The sequence below is a fragment of the Dromaius novaehollandiae genome, chromosome 2 (genome assembly GCF_036370855.1).
Source record: "Dromaius novaehollandiae isolate bDroNov1 chromosome 2, bDroNov1.hap1, whole genome shotgun sequence".
Taxonomy (NCBI): Eukaryota; Metazoa; Chordata; class Aves; order Casuariiformes; family Dromaiidae; genus Dromaius; species Dromaius novaehollandiae.
In genome coordinates, this window is record NC_088099.1 from 104,803,060 (window position 1) to 104,818,510 (window position 15,451).

The following is a 15,451-nucleotide window of genomic DNA, read 5'->3' on the forward strand; positions in this document are numbered from 1 at the left end:
GTAAATGAATGCCTTAAAATGCCTTAATATATGTATCTGTGTAACTCTCTGCTACTGTGTGTGAAGTGTGTGGGGCTGCATGAATAATTACATTTTTTTCAGTTTCACTGCTGAATGGGGAACATTTGGGAAGCTTGGATTAAACTGAAGTATCTTCCCCCATCTGCTCAGTTTTTACATGAAGTGAAAAACTGGAAAATGTCATTTTGCACTGAAAAGCTCCTTCCAACCCCCAAAATGAAACACTTCATTTTTGGACACATGTAGTAAAAGCAAAGGAAATGAAAAGGCCAGATTTCATAGAGCAAGAAGTGGTGTTCTGCCCCCCTTTTTATTCGGTAGCCTTGGTTCAGGAGACAATTCTTCCAGCTTCCTGAGGTGCTTGCAGCAGCCCTCTCCCCCCAGGGCCCGGTAACGCTGCTCCTCGTCCCGCAGCGGACGGCCGTGACGTGCCTTTTTGAGCAGTGCTCTCGGCTGCATGGATTTCCTCCCCACTGCCTGTTTCATGCTGCCCCAAAAAAAGGAGGCGACGTGCGGGGAAGCAAGGAGCAAAGTCGCTGTGCCTCGGCCAGGACACGGGGGACTGCCACACCATGCCCCACGTGAGCACTCGGCCAGTGGGAGGATGCACGCTTCAGCCTGGGGCCAGAGCAGCAGCCAAGGCGGCGGTGGAGCAGGGGGCTGCAGGGAATGCGAGGGCCGGGGCATCGGTCCCACGCCCTTGCAAGCTTCAGAAAAGCAGCCCTCAGCGCTGGGAAGGGCAGCCTCCCCCGAGGTTCGGTGCTGCAGAGTGGAAGGGCTCCCAAGCACCCTCCTGTCATTTCATTTAGGTAATTAAATGTTCCCTGAACCCAGGTGTTGCTTTTTCTCCGGGAGGGAGTCCTTGCCATCAGGCCACACGGTTATGCTGCTTTTTAACCAAAGGGTTACTTCAGCATTTGGTTTCTACCAAAATGTTGTTAAAATAGTTTTGCTTATTGCAGGACCACAAACATCTGTTAATTATGGGTACAGGGTTTTATTTATTTATTTATTTTAATACATAGATCTTGTTGACCTTCACTTAAGCACTCTTGAAAATTTTACCCCATGAAGAGACTGCTGTGTTGAAAAGTGCTAACAATTACCATCACGGGAGTCTTGGATTCAAAGACAGTCTGCAGACCTCATTAAGCCAATGAGCTTGCCAGGTCCGCTCTTTTCAGTTCAGGGGAAGCAACGGTTAAGTCCCTCCATAAAGAAAACCAGCTGCTAACAAGGAAGGCTGCCTGACAAGGCACTGAAGCCTGTGGGCAGAGGGAGCCAAGCTCACCCAGGTAGATTTATCTGCTTTGATATCAGAAAATCATGGCTCACACTGGAAACTCATCGAGTTGTGAGCAGTGCCCCAAAAAGCAGCAGAGCAACAGAGCCTCCTCAACACAGGGCTCCTGAGCGAAGCAGAGTTAGGATCTCAGAGCCAGAAAAAAAAGTTTCCTCACTGCCTTGTGTCCCAGGAAATATGACTGCTGTATATTCTCTGTCAAGAAGCATGGTTACAATAAGAAATCTTGACTACTGCAAAACAAGACTGGCAAGGCCTTACTAGTGTAGCTAATGATGGGCTAGCATGCCAGGAGTAGGTTTGCATTATGCCATGGAGCAGTCTTGTCTCATGGGCAGGAGAAAAACACATTTTTGAGAAGTTTCAAGAAAGTTAAGATTCACAGAACCAACTCTTTAGAGAGTAGTAAGATGCCCCAGCTGTTCAACAATTCCAAAAACCAGGCTACTTATTTACATACAAAATATAGATGGAGAAAAACGCCTAAGGTTAGATAGCAATGTTTCTGTACATGTAACATATTTGAGTTGTTTGTGTTGAGGATGCACTACAGGCACCCAGCTGCATCATTTCGAGTTGAGTAGATTGATCTTATATGATCCCAGTAACATTCACAGAGCCAGGCTAGTTTAAAAAGCTTCTAGTCTAAATACACAAGACAGACAGATTGTAATAGTGGCATTAGTATTTTAGCAGGGAGCTCAGAAAGTAAGAAGGCAGATTCTCAAAAGTGCTGAGCTACTGAATTCAGCACTACAGAGGCACTTCATACCTACAGCCAGGAGAGGCTGTGAAAATTCATGACAGGTATCCTGGTTCCCAGCCCAGTGCTGTGTCCAGAGGCCATGTCCCCTCTTCATTGTATTATGCTCAGAGCAGGACATTTTCTAAAACAAGAGTACTTTCAAAGGGCAAGTCCCGTTTCCACTCTATTTGCAGCGAAGTTACAAGGATGACCCCTCATTTTAACACCACACAATCCCAGGAGGTGTTTGGCCAAAACCACTCCATTAGATTTAGGATTCTCCACACGTTTTTATTCAGCCATATACCCTTGCAGGCACCAATCCAGTATAAGAAGCAGAAGCAGCCAAACATGATCACAGGAAGTGTGATATGACTGAATACCTCACAGTGGCATTGCCAGTAAGGAGTATTATAGAAAAAGGGAAATAAACAAACAAGCAAAAAGATTTGCCCTGGAATACAAATGAATGATAAAATCCCCGAGTGAATATTTTTGAGAGGTTGTTTTTACATTTAATTTACAATTTCCAAGTGTTTATCTCTTGAGGTGGGATTTTACATATTGACCGTAGGCAGAACACACCCCATTTTATAATTCCCTTATCTTACTTAAATATGAGACAGATAGTGACTCCTATTTAAGCTTACACCTTGCTAATAGAAAACAGTGATGTACTGAAAATCTCCTTATCACCTTCAGTTCCCACACAGGTGTTCTTGGTGATAAACCACTGAAAGATATAAACAGTGATTTCAGGTAAAGAATAAAAATTGGTCAATAAGAAAGGAACAGAAAAAGAAATTAAACCACATTTCCTGTGTGGGAGTTTGAACTGAAAATCCTCAGCTATAGGGCCATAAGTGTGAATTCTGTCACTGTGACTGTGAAGGACAGAATCTGTTGGACCCCTCTTTAATAAAGCTTGACCTCACTTACAACCTGCAGGCATCTCCTCTCATATTTTTCATTGATCTTGATGAGAAACTCACAGATATGATAAGGACTAGACAACAGCTCTGTATGGTATCACCTCTGTTTTTAGCCAATGATATGAAAGTTGAAAGAAAATATTAATCTGTTTGCTGATGGGTTTATCTCCAAGCGAGGGTTATCACAGAACAGCCATTCTACAACAATTCCTGAACAACAGCAATAGGATAGCAATTCCAGAATAAGAAACCTTTGTTCTGAGTTATCTTTATCCACTTCCAGCTAAACTCTGAGTTTTTCCAGTGATTGTTCTCTGACATGTACTAGAAAGCATCTAAATGTACTTTAATGAGCTTTTCTTGGTGAAAGGGAATGAACTTAAAGTCCTCAAGGTCCTATCTTTATCTTACAGCCTTACCTGTGTTGCTGCAATCCTGCAACAAGTATTCTGAATACACAGTAGAATGTAAAGGTTTTAGCTCTATGCCTTCTTTGAACATTTTCATTTCTGTACTCTAAGGAAAACTTGTATTCTCTAACCAGTACCAATTCTTTCCAGACAGACCACTAGAGGTCTTAAAAAAAAAAGCAAATGCACGACTCCTATTCTAAAAGCAAATGGGCCAAGTCTTCGCTCCTCTAAAGACCATAGCTTTATGGCCAGAGTCATTAAGAACAAAACCGGAAACCACAGCATGTGATGATATTTTTGAAAATGCAGCCTCTGGCACATTTCCATCATCTGCATTTATTATCCAATAATGGGATCAACTAAGATTAGTTATACACAAAAACTTTCATGAAATGTAGGGGAATGAGTATCAGTTTAACAGAAGCAGGAATTCAAACATATATTTAACGTCACAAGAAATATTCCCAGATTGTCTCAAGGGCTTTCCCTAGAGCCACACAGCCTAGTGCTCTCTGCCAGGGCACAACTCTTGCTTTGTATTTATTCATGTGGCACTGACAGGCTGCAGTGGCTGCACTGAGCCAGGCAGACATCGTCAGTGCTAGACAGGAATACTAGACTCATCCGTCTAAAGAACAGAATTGCCATTCTGTTATCAATTCTCTATAAAGTTTCTGCTAACTTATCAGGAATAAAGGTACTTCCAAAAAATGGTCATTTTGTTTGGGGGCAAAAAGGATTTTTTTCTCAGTGGAATATAAATTATTCCTCTTGGACTGTCTGTTAATTGAATCCTGTTGCATAGGGAAGTCCCATTTTCTTCAATTTTGGAGGTATCATTTGCTATGAGAATACATTAACAGTATCAGACCTATCAGATTTTTCACTTATGTCTGCCTCACATATTTTCTGTAATTGTTTTATGCCCCAATCTGCCTCCAGGCAGAAAACGTTTTGGCAGGCCTTTCCATAGTCACCTGCCCTTCCACATTTAGGTGTCTACCCAACTTCTGAAACCAGAAGTGAAACAACTGCTTAATAAGTTGGTTTTCTACTGAGAGGATAGCTAAAGAAAGAGATACTTTACCTTCCTCCTATCAAAGCCATGGTTTTTAGTTAACTATTGCAAAAAAAACCCTTGCACTATCTTCCACAAAGGCAAGTGTTGTCTGAGTGGGTTTCTTTGGGCATTCACAAGAGCAATCAAGTGAGAGACAGAGATTTTTGTGTGTGATTTATTGATGACAGCATTCAGTGGATCTCCACTTCCCAATGCCTCTGGTTTCTCTATATGTTACACAGAGTACCAATATCTAGGTGTAGTGCACCATTACACAACTGACCAGTAGTGTTCTTACAGTATCTATTTAGTAAGTATTGCTTTCTCAAACCCGCTACTAGAGAGTTCTTCACTCAAGCTGGGTGCGATTAGAAGTTTACATCAACAGCACAGCTAGAAGAGCAGTTATTCCAGGAGCATTTATAGAGGGTACCAAATATTCCTTGATTGCTCCTAGACATTCTTGATGAGTATTAGAGATGCTTAGCACTCCTCAAGAAATCTCTTTATTGGATCCAGACCCCATAGTATAAATTAACATCCATTAGTCAAAACGCACTAAATCTCCTGAAGTGTTTTTGCATGCTTGAGACTTATTACACTATTTTTATCTGGAGCAGCCACAAGCAATTATGCACTTATATTTATTCTTGCTGCAGTTCTTGCAACATGAGTGTTGGCTGTGGATTACACCTCACACCACCAGTATTGTCTCATGTCATTGGCTCTCTCTCGCTTCACTCAGTCAGGGACGGTTGGATGCCACCATCTGTCATAGCCTACAGTGAGGCATCGGGTTTAAGAGTGGATTCTCATGAGAAAGACTGCAATGTGAACAGGAAATGGCCCACCAGGAATCCTTTCTAGGGACAGGCTCCTGTGGAAAAGAACAAACCCTTATTGTCATTTTTGCAGTTTTAACTTTATATTCTTGTGCTCATCCTTTGATTCATTCTCTCTCCCCCCACTCCATTCCCATCCTAGGGGTGGGAAACAGGATATTTTGTGAAATTCTTTCCTTCCTGCGTGAGCCTACAAGACATCTTTAATTAGCAACTCCGCAATGCTTGTGAAGAAATAAGAAGCAAAACTGTATTGCTGAGAGGGTCATAATAAAGTTGCTTTTTGAACAGGTATTTAAGGCACCACTTCCCATCATTTATGACAATTATTGATGTTACTATTTAAAAATATTACAGAAAAAAAGATTATATATACTTCCCTGCAAAATGAGTGGCCAGGAAGAATTTCACAAACATTGCCCCTCTTCATGTCTCACGGGAGAAACTGGGACACAAAACTATGATGTGAGGGAGACCTCTGCCTGCTACCCTAGCAAGAGTTCCATTCAGCCGATATTTCACCTAGCATGAGGACCATTTCTTGGATTAATTTTACTCTGGAAGCTAATCAAACTGGCATGGATTTCTACAGATAACCATTGTGGTTACAAGGCCTTTTCTGAGGCAGGTATTTGATGTTTTGGAAGCATGGGCAGCAATGCTGGCTTGGAACAAAATCAAAATAGAGACAAGCCCAGCAAGCTTGGAGAAGCTGATCCTTCCCTGCCTTGCTCTGTATGATGGTAGGTGCAAAATGCTATTAAATCTCATCTAGCAGGACTGTCTGTAGACACAAACAGTCCAAGTGATTGCCCCCAGCTGCTGGGTGTCCTGCAGGCTTGGCCTGTTCTGCTCCCCGACACTCACAGTGTGTTGGAACTTTCTTTTCTGAAGACTTCAAAGCTGGTAGCACTGTTGTAAAGCCCTAGGTGACATTAGGATGACTGTGGTTTCTGATTTTTGTTTTGCTTGGTACTCTGATCTTTTTTACCTGATATCTGGCAGGTAAATTAATTTATGCCAGTACAGAGCAGCACATGCTTACTTTGTGGAAACAAACAGTGATCTCACAAGAAGCCAGACGAGGGGAAAAACATGCTCTTTATGCTGATATGGCATTCCTTCGGCTCTAAAAGTGCAGGGGTCTGAATCAAGAATTTGCAGAATGGAGTACAGAGTTGTGCTATTGGCAGTGTTTGTCATACCTCAAGTTCGTGCAAAACTCAGAGTGCAAAACAATGGAGAGTATCACCAGATTATATATCAGATCTGGAGAGTGTCACACAAACAAATGAAGTGATATTTTCTTCATGTTGAGCTTGTCCACCAGATCTCTCAATTGCGCTGTCATATTGACACATTTGTCCACAGCTACTTCAGAATAAAAAGTAACTTGAGGCACTTCCTTCTGATTTTCATATAGGTCTAAATATGAAACACGATTGTGCTTGGTCATATTCATACTTCAACTGCATGCACGAAGTCAAGTTTGCACACCCCAATAAAGCAGCTTGCAGCAGAAAATAGAAACTGCTACTGGTAATAACTGAACCTAGAACTCTGAGCAAAGATTACAAGTGTGGGAATATTACTAATGGCATTTAGTGTCTTTATCACATCTTGTAAAGTGTTATCAATCAAACTACAGGTGCTGAGCAGGTAGAAGCTGTAGCTTGGGGCAATAGATAAAAACTTTTCCCTTGGATCTTAAGCACTGTTCTCTACTAAAGTTTTCCTGAGAGAAAGTGTCAGGGTATCAAAGGAAAAAGGAAAGATTTTTTTGAGGGCTTGGGGGGGAAAAGGGAGGGGATTTTGTAGAAAGTTTTAGGAGCAGCATTATAAACCTCTCAGAATGACTTCCAACACCAGTCTCCTCCCCAATCACAACCAGATGTTGCTTATATTTACAGAAGAATCTGCCCTTTTTTAAACACAAATTTGCTGGTATTATTAACAACTATGGCTCATGAACTTGTGAAATATATGTAGAAAGAAGGGTAAGCATATTTCAGCCATGTGAGCTTGACATGCTCTGTAGTCACCTGAAATAAATGTGTGGCAACATTACGCTGAGACTTCTCTGCTGCACTGGGATCTAATGCACACCGCTTGGCTTGCTCCGCTCCAGTACCAAAGCAAATGTTATGTGTAATACACAGAAGGTAAAGAAATCAATTTCAACACTATAATTGAAAGCCACCATAAAATTCCACTGTTACTGCTATGCTGTAAATTACATGTGTTCTTGATTCCTCTGACCTCTTTTATGAATGAGGTGATTTGGTGGGTTGGGGCCTCAGTCTTTCATCTGCATTCAGATCTTGCTTGAGGTTGGGCGTGAAAATGAATTTGGTGGCCTTACTTTAAGCCTCCATTCAGGTACATTCTAAAACCACTAGCAGGCTCAGGGCTGCTGTGAAAGCGGCCTCTGCAAAACAAGGCTGAAGAACCTCCATATAGCTGCACAAAGAAACTCTCATAGCTAGGTCTGCTTTCCCTTTTAAAATGCATATATTCCTCTCTCCAAAGCCAGAAATAGTTGCACATTTAGCAAGGAGAGAGAATATACCTATGCTTGGCTCTAGTCTGAACCACTGGTTTGTATTTCTGGGAGATGTAAATCTGTAATTCTGAGCAACCAATATTTTTCTTAAGGCAGATGAAATGACTTTCTTCCTACTTTCTTCTTACTCTGAGATGACAGAATTACCAAAAGGAAAGACTGGCATACAAGGTACAGGTCCTAAACAGGCTAAGAAGCAGATAAGACCCCATGGCCTCATGTGACTAGGGAGACAACAGTTATGGGCCCAGCATTGCTGTGCCCGACACACACTTCACTTTGTGCTTCCTCACCTTACTGACAGGAAGCTCCTGCTTTGATGCGTTACTAGAGGCTGTCAGAGCAGATAAAAATCCTCCCTGTGGCTGCAAAATAAAAACCCTTTTCACTTCTGCAGTCGTTCAAAGGCCTCAATTCATATTTAAGGCAGACAAAAGTTCTGATAATCATTTTACAGACTGGGAACAGAGGTAGAGAGGTACTGAGGGACCTTGCTTAAAGGCAGGCACCAGAAAGTGGTAATTGGAAATTTGTCTCCAGCTTTTCAATCCTGAGTTCTGACTCCTGAAGTAAAGCCATGGGAAGTGCAAGCCAAAACCAGTCATGAAAAAGGAAAAAATTGCCCTGCTAGAAAAAAGCTCTGCAAAATTTCTGACATAAAACCTGATATTGGAACTCTGCTAACATGAGCCATTACAGCTGAAACAAAATGAACTTATTGATCCATAGCTGTATTTTTAAATGAGATGGTTTTGTCAGGATTTCAGTCGGCCCCTGACTGTACTGTGGATTCAGTTAAAATATTTTAAATAACTATCTCATATCACACTGAACATCTCCTATAGCCTCCAAGCTATCACAAAGAGTGTTAAAGTATTTGTTTATCTAATGACATCACTGCCCTTGAAAAGTAAGAACTTTTTCATGCCCAAATTCATGGTGGGTCAAAACTCAAACCCTGACTCTGGAGGCAATAACCCTGGACTCATGCATGACCTAAGGTTGTAGCCACACTATGGTGCAGTCCAGATATGAGGAGCTAGCTTTGAAGACACCTAACCACAGCAATAAGAAATACATGCAAGTTAAGTTACCCCACTTATTACCCTAATCTAATAGTAGTAGCTCAGCCCCTGATCTGAATAGCCCTATCCCAGTTGCCAAGACTGGCTAATTTGAGTACTTGAAGTGATCTTACTTGAGGTTTGCCTTAAATGATCTGGCAGCCTGATTCAGACAAGATTTCAAGCAGTTGCTGTGTTTTTGATCTCAAATTAGCTTCAAAACTGGTTAGTTTGGTTCAGACATGGTCAAAAATCTCTAAGTATATCCTGCAGAGTAACTGTGCTCCAACTCTCTCCTTCATTTCACCACCTTAGCTAATTCTCATCCCCAGCTGGAATGTTCCCAGCTCATCTCTACTGTAAAGTGGCTCTAGGGATGGTCTGAATGGCAAAAGGACAATGCTGGAAAGCTGAGGGGAGCAACAACACAGCAGCACTTTTAGAAACTCCTACTGCTGAAAAGTGGAGGAAGGAAGGAGGGAGAACGTTCTACCTATGTCTTTTAAATGCTGTGACTTCATGAATGCTTTCTTACCTCTCTGATATACAAAGAAAAGCATCTGTGAGCAAAAGATCAAGAGTCAACATGTCCTTTCAGCACAAGTGACACTAAATTAATTTATATAAGACACCGGGCAAAAAACATTTCTACAAGGGAGAGTTCAAAGCAAGTCCAAGCCTTTAAGGAGCTTTCCTTCTGCCTTACATTCACTTCACAGGACCTCTTCAGATAGAAAAATAAAAAATCATGTTTTTTTAAAATAATTATTTGCTTTTAACAGTTTCATTCATTTGTGCATTCTTTTACCAGGTACAGTATAGGTGATTCAGAGCAGACTCTAAAGGTAATATTTTCAACAGTGACTTAGGAGCCTAACCAACAAGTATAGAGTGTTTAGGAGCCAGGTTTTCTAAATACTTCACCAGCTAAATACACATACGGATGCCTGCTGGACAATTAAGTTACTTCTGTAACTAACCTCATACAGAAAACACTCTCAGACACCTTATTTACAACCTGAGTTATCAACATATCTTTGAAAATTGTTTTTTAAAGTGTTTTCAGCTCACATTTCTCTGTTCATATATCTAAAGGCTTTGTGGTGCTATTTCTCATTTTTAAAATTGAGGGAGGTATCTAAGCTCAGATTTTTTAAAGTACATAGATGTGAATGGCTGCAGATGCGCACCCAGGCACCTCAGGCCCATTGAAATCTGTACGTGTAATTTGCAGCTTCTCTTTATCATTTATACTTTGCTACTGTTGAGAGGAGCAATGCATAAATGCTTTTGAAAATCTGGTCCTATGTGGCTAGCTTACTTTGGAAGGTGAGGTTGAGGCTCTTAATTCACAAGTGCTAAACCTTTTTTACCTGAGGTCTACAGAAGTGTTTGTCTATCACCTAAAACCGCAAAGCCTGATTTTGTTTAGGCTGTGGGTACCACTGTTAGGTCATTATTCTGAGATAGCATCATGGACAAACTTCAGGTGTAACTTAATTAATTTAAATACTATCATTACTTTTGAATGGAAGCATTTTATGCAAGCAAAGCATTACCCTGAATAACTATATTTGTACTGTGGAATAAATTTGGCTCTAGGATTCAGCTAAGGTCTGCAGTTAAAGTTATTGTATTAATATTTATGTTATACTGCTGCCTACAGGTCCATATTTAAAATTAGGGTGTTACACCAACACATGTTTAAACAAGGCTCCTGTCCCAAAGCTTAGAAGACATGCAAGATAAGAAAGGAATGGGTAAAAGTTACACTTAGTTGAACCCATTTTTACTTTTCATGGCTTTATTTGTGAATGTAACTGAATGCACCTCTTCCACTGCCCTGAAGCCATTACACAGCAGCTGGTTTCACAGTAGAGCTGCATGTGGGAGAGCAATTTAAAAGGAAGAAGAGGATGATAGTGGTGGCTCTACTAGAGGTGCTGTGGAAGAAAGCACAGAAATATCTTGAATGGCAGCGTTCTACACAACAGGTAGGTATCCCATGATTTTTGCTATGGTGTTTGTTGCATACAGCAATTTCCACAACTAGAGATTTTCTAAAGAAAAGAAAAGCATTTTTGGAAATTCCCACGTGTATGCTTTGTACAGAATATATGAACTTTCTTTTCCTAATTTGTAGTTTACAGATCCCTTACAAGTAGCCCATGGACCTCAAGGGCTTCTCACGCTGAATCTCACTGGTATATTGAAAAAAAACAGTGTGCCACATGCCTTTCTTCATCTGCAAAAATGGCTCTGAGTAGTGTTGCAGAGGAAAGTTGGAAAGTCCCTCTGTCTCCTTGTATTTCATCAAAATAGAACATCATTCTTGGGCAGGCTGGGGTAGAGAGGGGGTAGTTTTCCACTTCATTTCATGAATTCTTTGGGTACTGACTCTAATTGCCACAGAAATATTTTGGATTTTAAAATATTTTCCAAATGAGGGAGAAGAGATTTCAATTTATTGGCTATAGAAGAGCCATTTGTTCCTCCTCACAGAACTGATTTTGACAATTCAGTCATTGTCACTGATTGCAACTGCCATTGATGGCAGTTAAAACTAACAGCAAGTGAAATAGTGTTTCTCCTCACACCACAAATCAGGTCTTTTTTTTGCAAAAGGAGATGCCATTCCTTAAGATCATGTAAACTAATAGAAATGTTAGTATTTAACACTCAACATCCTTAGCACCCTGGAGGCTGGATAAGGTATTAGTCACCTCTAATTAAAGTTGGCAGATGTTACACAGTTTCCAGTGACTGCCACAGTACAGTTTCCTATATAATGATTCGTCAATTTGTTGCAATATATCATTAGGATTACTGAATTACTAGATATAATTGCAACTGCAGAGTCAATAGCAGTGTCATAGCAAGGGTAAGTAAACACTACAACTTATGAGGGATGGAAATACCTTTCTAACAGCTACAGTATATTAGTAGTCCAAAGACCACCCACCGTAACAGCTAGTCACATTGACACATTCTTATTTTGAGAAGGTGGAGTGGATATTTTCCCTTTCATGGACTGCAGTCATCTTGGTGATATCCCATACAGGCTCCTCTCTCATGCTCTGCCTATGGGCTGTGGACCACGCATATTAAGCGGTTTGAATTAAGTAAAAACCAATGGTGTCTGTGCAAAAAGGCTCAGCCTGCCAGACTCAATTTTAACAGCCACTGTTGTGAACCCACTCACACAGACGACCCCTGGGGAGTCCCGCTGCACTTTTCTTACTCTCAGAGGTCTACAGCACTGTCTCCTGCAGCACTTCAGTCACACCAAGTCCCATTTTCGAAAGTGGTGTAAGGGATCAGGAGCCCACCTCACAGACTGCCAGGCAGACAGAGACTCTTCATTCTCCAAGGCCCAGTTCCTCAAGCAATATTTAGACATTTGATTCCCAGTTTTATCAATGGGTTATGGAATCTCTTGGCGAATGCAAGCCTTATCTTTGAGAATGGCACCCCAAGGTCCTCTATGGAAGAAAGTTTGATAGAAGTGCTTACCAGTTCTCACTATACTTTTCAGAGAAGAAATCAGTTTTCTCATAATATTTCAACTAATAGGAGAGCCAATTTTCAAAAAATATTCACAATTTTGAAGAAGGCTTAAATTTTGAAAAAATAATTTTAAAAAAACCCTTTCCTGATGAAGTCTAGTACTTTCAGAGAATCCACAGAAAAACTGCTTTGGATAAAATATTTCAGGTTTTATACTAAGTTCAAGGTATGTTAGAAAACGGCCTGAGAGTTCAGTGAGTGGAAACATGACCAACAAAGTTCACCTTATACTGCAAGAACCAAAGTCTAATTAGGGGAGTTGGTCAAGTTTTCAGATTATCTAGCTAATATCCAACCACAGCCTCAAAGGTTGAAAATGTGACTCCATGTCTTTAGAGCAAGAAACACATCACTAAAATTCAGGTTGTACAACTAACATTAAAGTCATTCAATGAAACAACGGTTCAAAACAAAACAAAAGTTTAACTTCACTATGAACTGCAAACTTAACTATATATTTTTCCTCCATAGGCTTTCAAACAAAACAGGCACAATGGCTTTCTTTGACACAACTTAACCCTTTTCAACCAGGTGTGTTTCGGTTAAGCCATTCTTGTGGAGGAATTTGAAATCAGACATTTAAAAACTTTTTTTTTTTTTTTTTTTTTTTTAAGGCTGACACAGAAAGAAAAACTCTGGATAGGCCACAGCAGTCACACTACTGAAACCAGCAAGTAGTGGTGCAAGAGCAAGCCAGTGCCAGTTAACTGCACCACAGCCCCGGCTGTATGCATGCTTGTGGTCTGCTCCGATAGCTCTTAGCCTGCCTTGGTGGCAAAGAAAAAAGAGTACTTAAGCTTAAGGTACAACAAAAGTGACAGGCAACTTCTTAAGAAAAGAACTATGGCCGTAGTTCTAGCTGTTTTTTGGAAATCTGGCCCCAATTTGTGGGAGAGAAGGTCTCAAACAGAGCTGGCTGGACGACAGTAGAGTAAGTTCATTTCAAAACTTTGCAGATTTTCAAATCTTTTCATACAGCCTTGAAATGAAAACAAAAACTTTTCAAATGGAGGGGTGTGGAATTGTGTTGAAACATCTATTTCTGGGTTAGAGAGATCAAGCTTTCAGTCAGACTTTCACATCAGATAGGACCAGAGACCTCATCCTAGGCTACAGAAACCTCCCCATTGAAAGACTCATCAACATCAGTCCCTCTGCAACATGTTTTGACTTCCAAGAAGCAGCATATTTCAGTTAAAATATATTTCATCAAACATGTTCTGACCAGTTCTAATCTGGAGATGACATTGTGTCACCAGTCTATGGAAAGATCAGTATTAAAAAAAAAACTCATAAAAATAGAGGATTGGAAAAGAAGCTGAGGAACAACCAGTCACTCAAAAGTCATTTGTCAGCAAATAAAATATAAGTTCAGGCATATTTTGTTTCATCACATACTGTTCCTTTTAGGGGTGAGGCACTTACAGTCATTTCTCTATTTTGGAATGAGACTTTAAGACAAACAGTTTATCTTCAGCTTGGCAAAAGAAAGTTACATTAATGTCCATCAAGATGAAAGCTGCATGAAACAGATAATTTGACATTTTAAATAGTGTCTGTTCTTCAGCTGTGTGTAAACTATTCCTCTTCAGGATGAATTGTACGGTTCACTATCAAACGTCTGTGTCTTGATATAAGAGTTCCCAGTAATGTGGAAATCACATACCCACATATTTTCTATATATTTATGTATGTGTATACACATAAATGCACACACACAGAGCACATCTGGAGTTCCATTAAAATATTGCTTCTGCCTCCTTAATAACCACAGTTTTAGTAATCAGTGTCCCTAGAGTTGAACAGATAAACTCAGCAATCTCTGATCAACAGTATTTGTACAAAGCAATTTTATGTTTTGTGTGCACTAGAAATGAATATCAGGTTAGATTTTTTTTCCTCATAACAATTTTTACAGAAAAAAAAATGGAAATTTTTCAGATAGAGAAAAAAAAAGGATTTTCCCAAAGAACTGCTTGGGAACTAAATGGGCATTTATTGGTCTCTTTCTGGATTTTTGCAAGTTGCAAAAGAGAGAGAAAGTATGAACTTTGCTCCTTACATGATCATGTTATCAAGCTACAAAAGAGTCTATACTAAACTCTTTCTGATAACGTGAAAATTAAAAAGAATCAGAGAAAAGGTAGTTCTTAAAAGTGAAGCAAAATCACTTTTAAATGAAAATATTATTATTTTTCATTTTAACAATCTTCCCAGCTTTTAGAGGAAGAATTGAAACATGGTGCATATTTTTTCATCATATTTGAAATAATATGTTAAAAACATTGAATTTCCTTTCTTTCCAGGAGATTTCATAGGGGTTTTTTTTCCACAAAACTTTTTTATTGAATGAAATTTCAGCTTATTCTAGTTTGCATTTTGGATTCTCTCAAAATTCATGTTCAGAACTTCAAAGCAAGCCATCTCCATTACTTTTGTATGATTTTGATCAAAGCCATGGAAATTCCTGGTTTCACCCTGGAATAATGAACTGGTCCAGGTTTCATCTGAAATTCACCTTGGAGGAGCTGACTTACCCACCTGGTTTGCAAGAATACCTCTGTCTTCACCACACCCTAGAGCATCTCCTCATAGCAAATCTCTCCTCCAACTGTAACGTGTCCATACAGCACAGTCCCCAACCCCACTACGTGAGCGGGCACCAGTGTTTTGTAGTCAATCTCCAGTTTACCAATCTTTTGCAAGTTCAGAAAGCTCCTTCTTTCTGTGTCTTGAAGATCAAGGGTTTTTAGCAATTCACTCGCTAGCTGTTTGCCTGAAGAGACCCTCCCATTGCTCTTTTATCCTCTGAAGGTAGGCCAATTTTCAACAACAGCCTGATGGTTGCCCAGGTTAACCTCTGCTTTGTTTCACAAGGCTTACAAACTCCAATACACCTTTCAAATAGCATGTCTGATCAGACCCCTCTGGCAGATAAGCA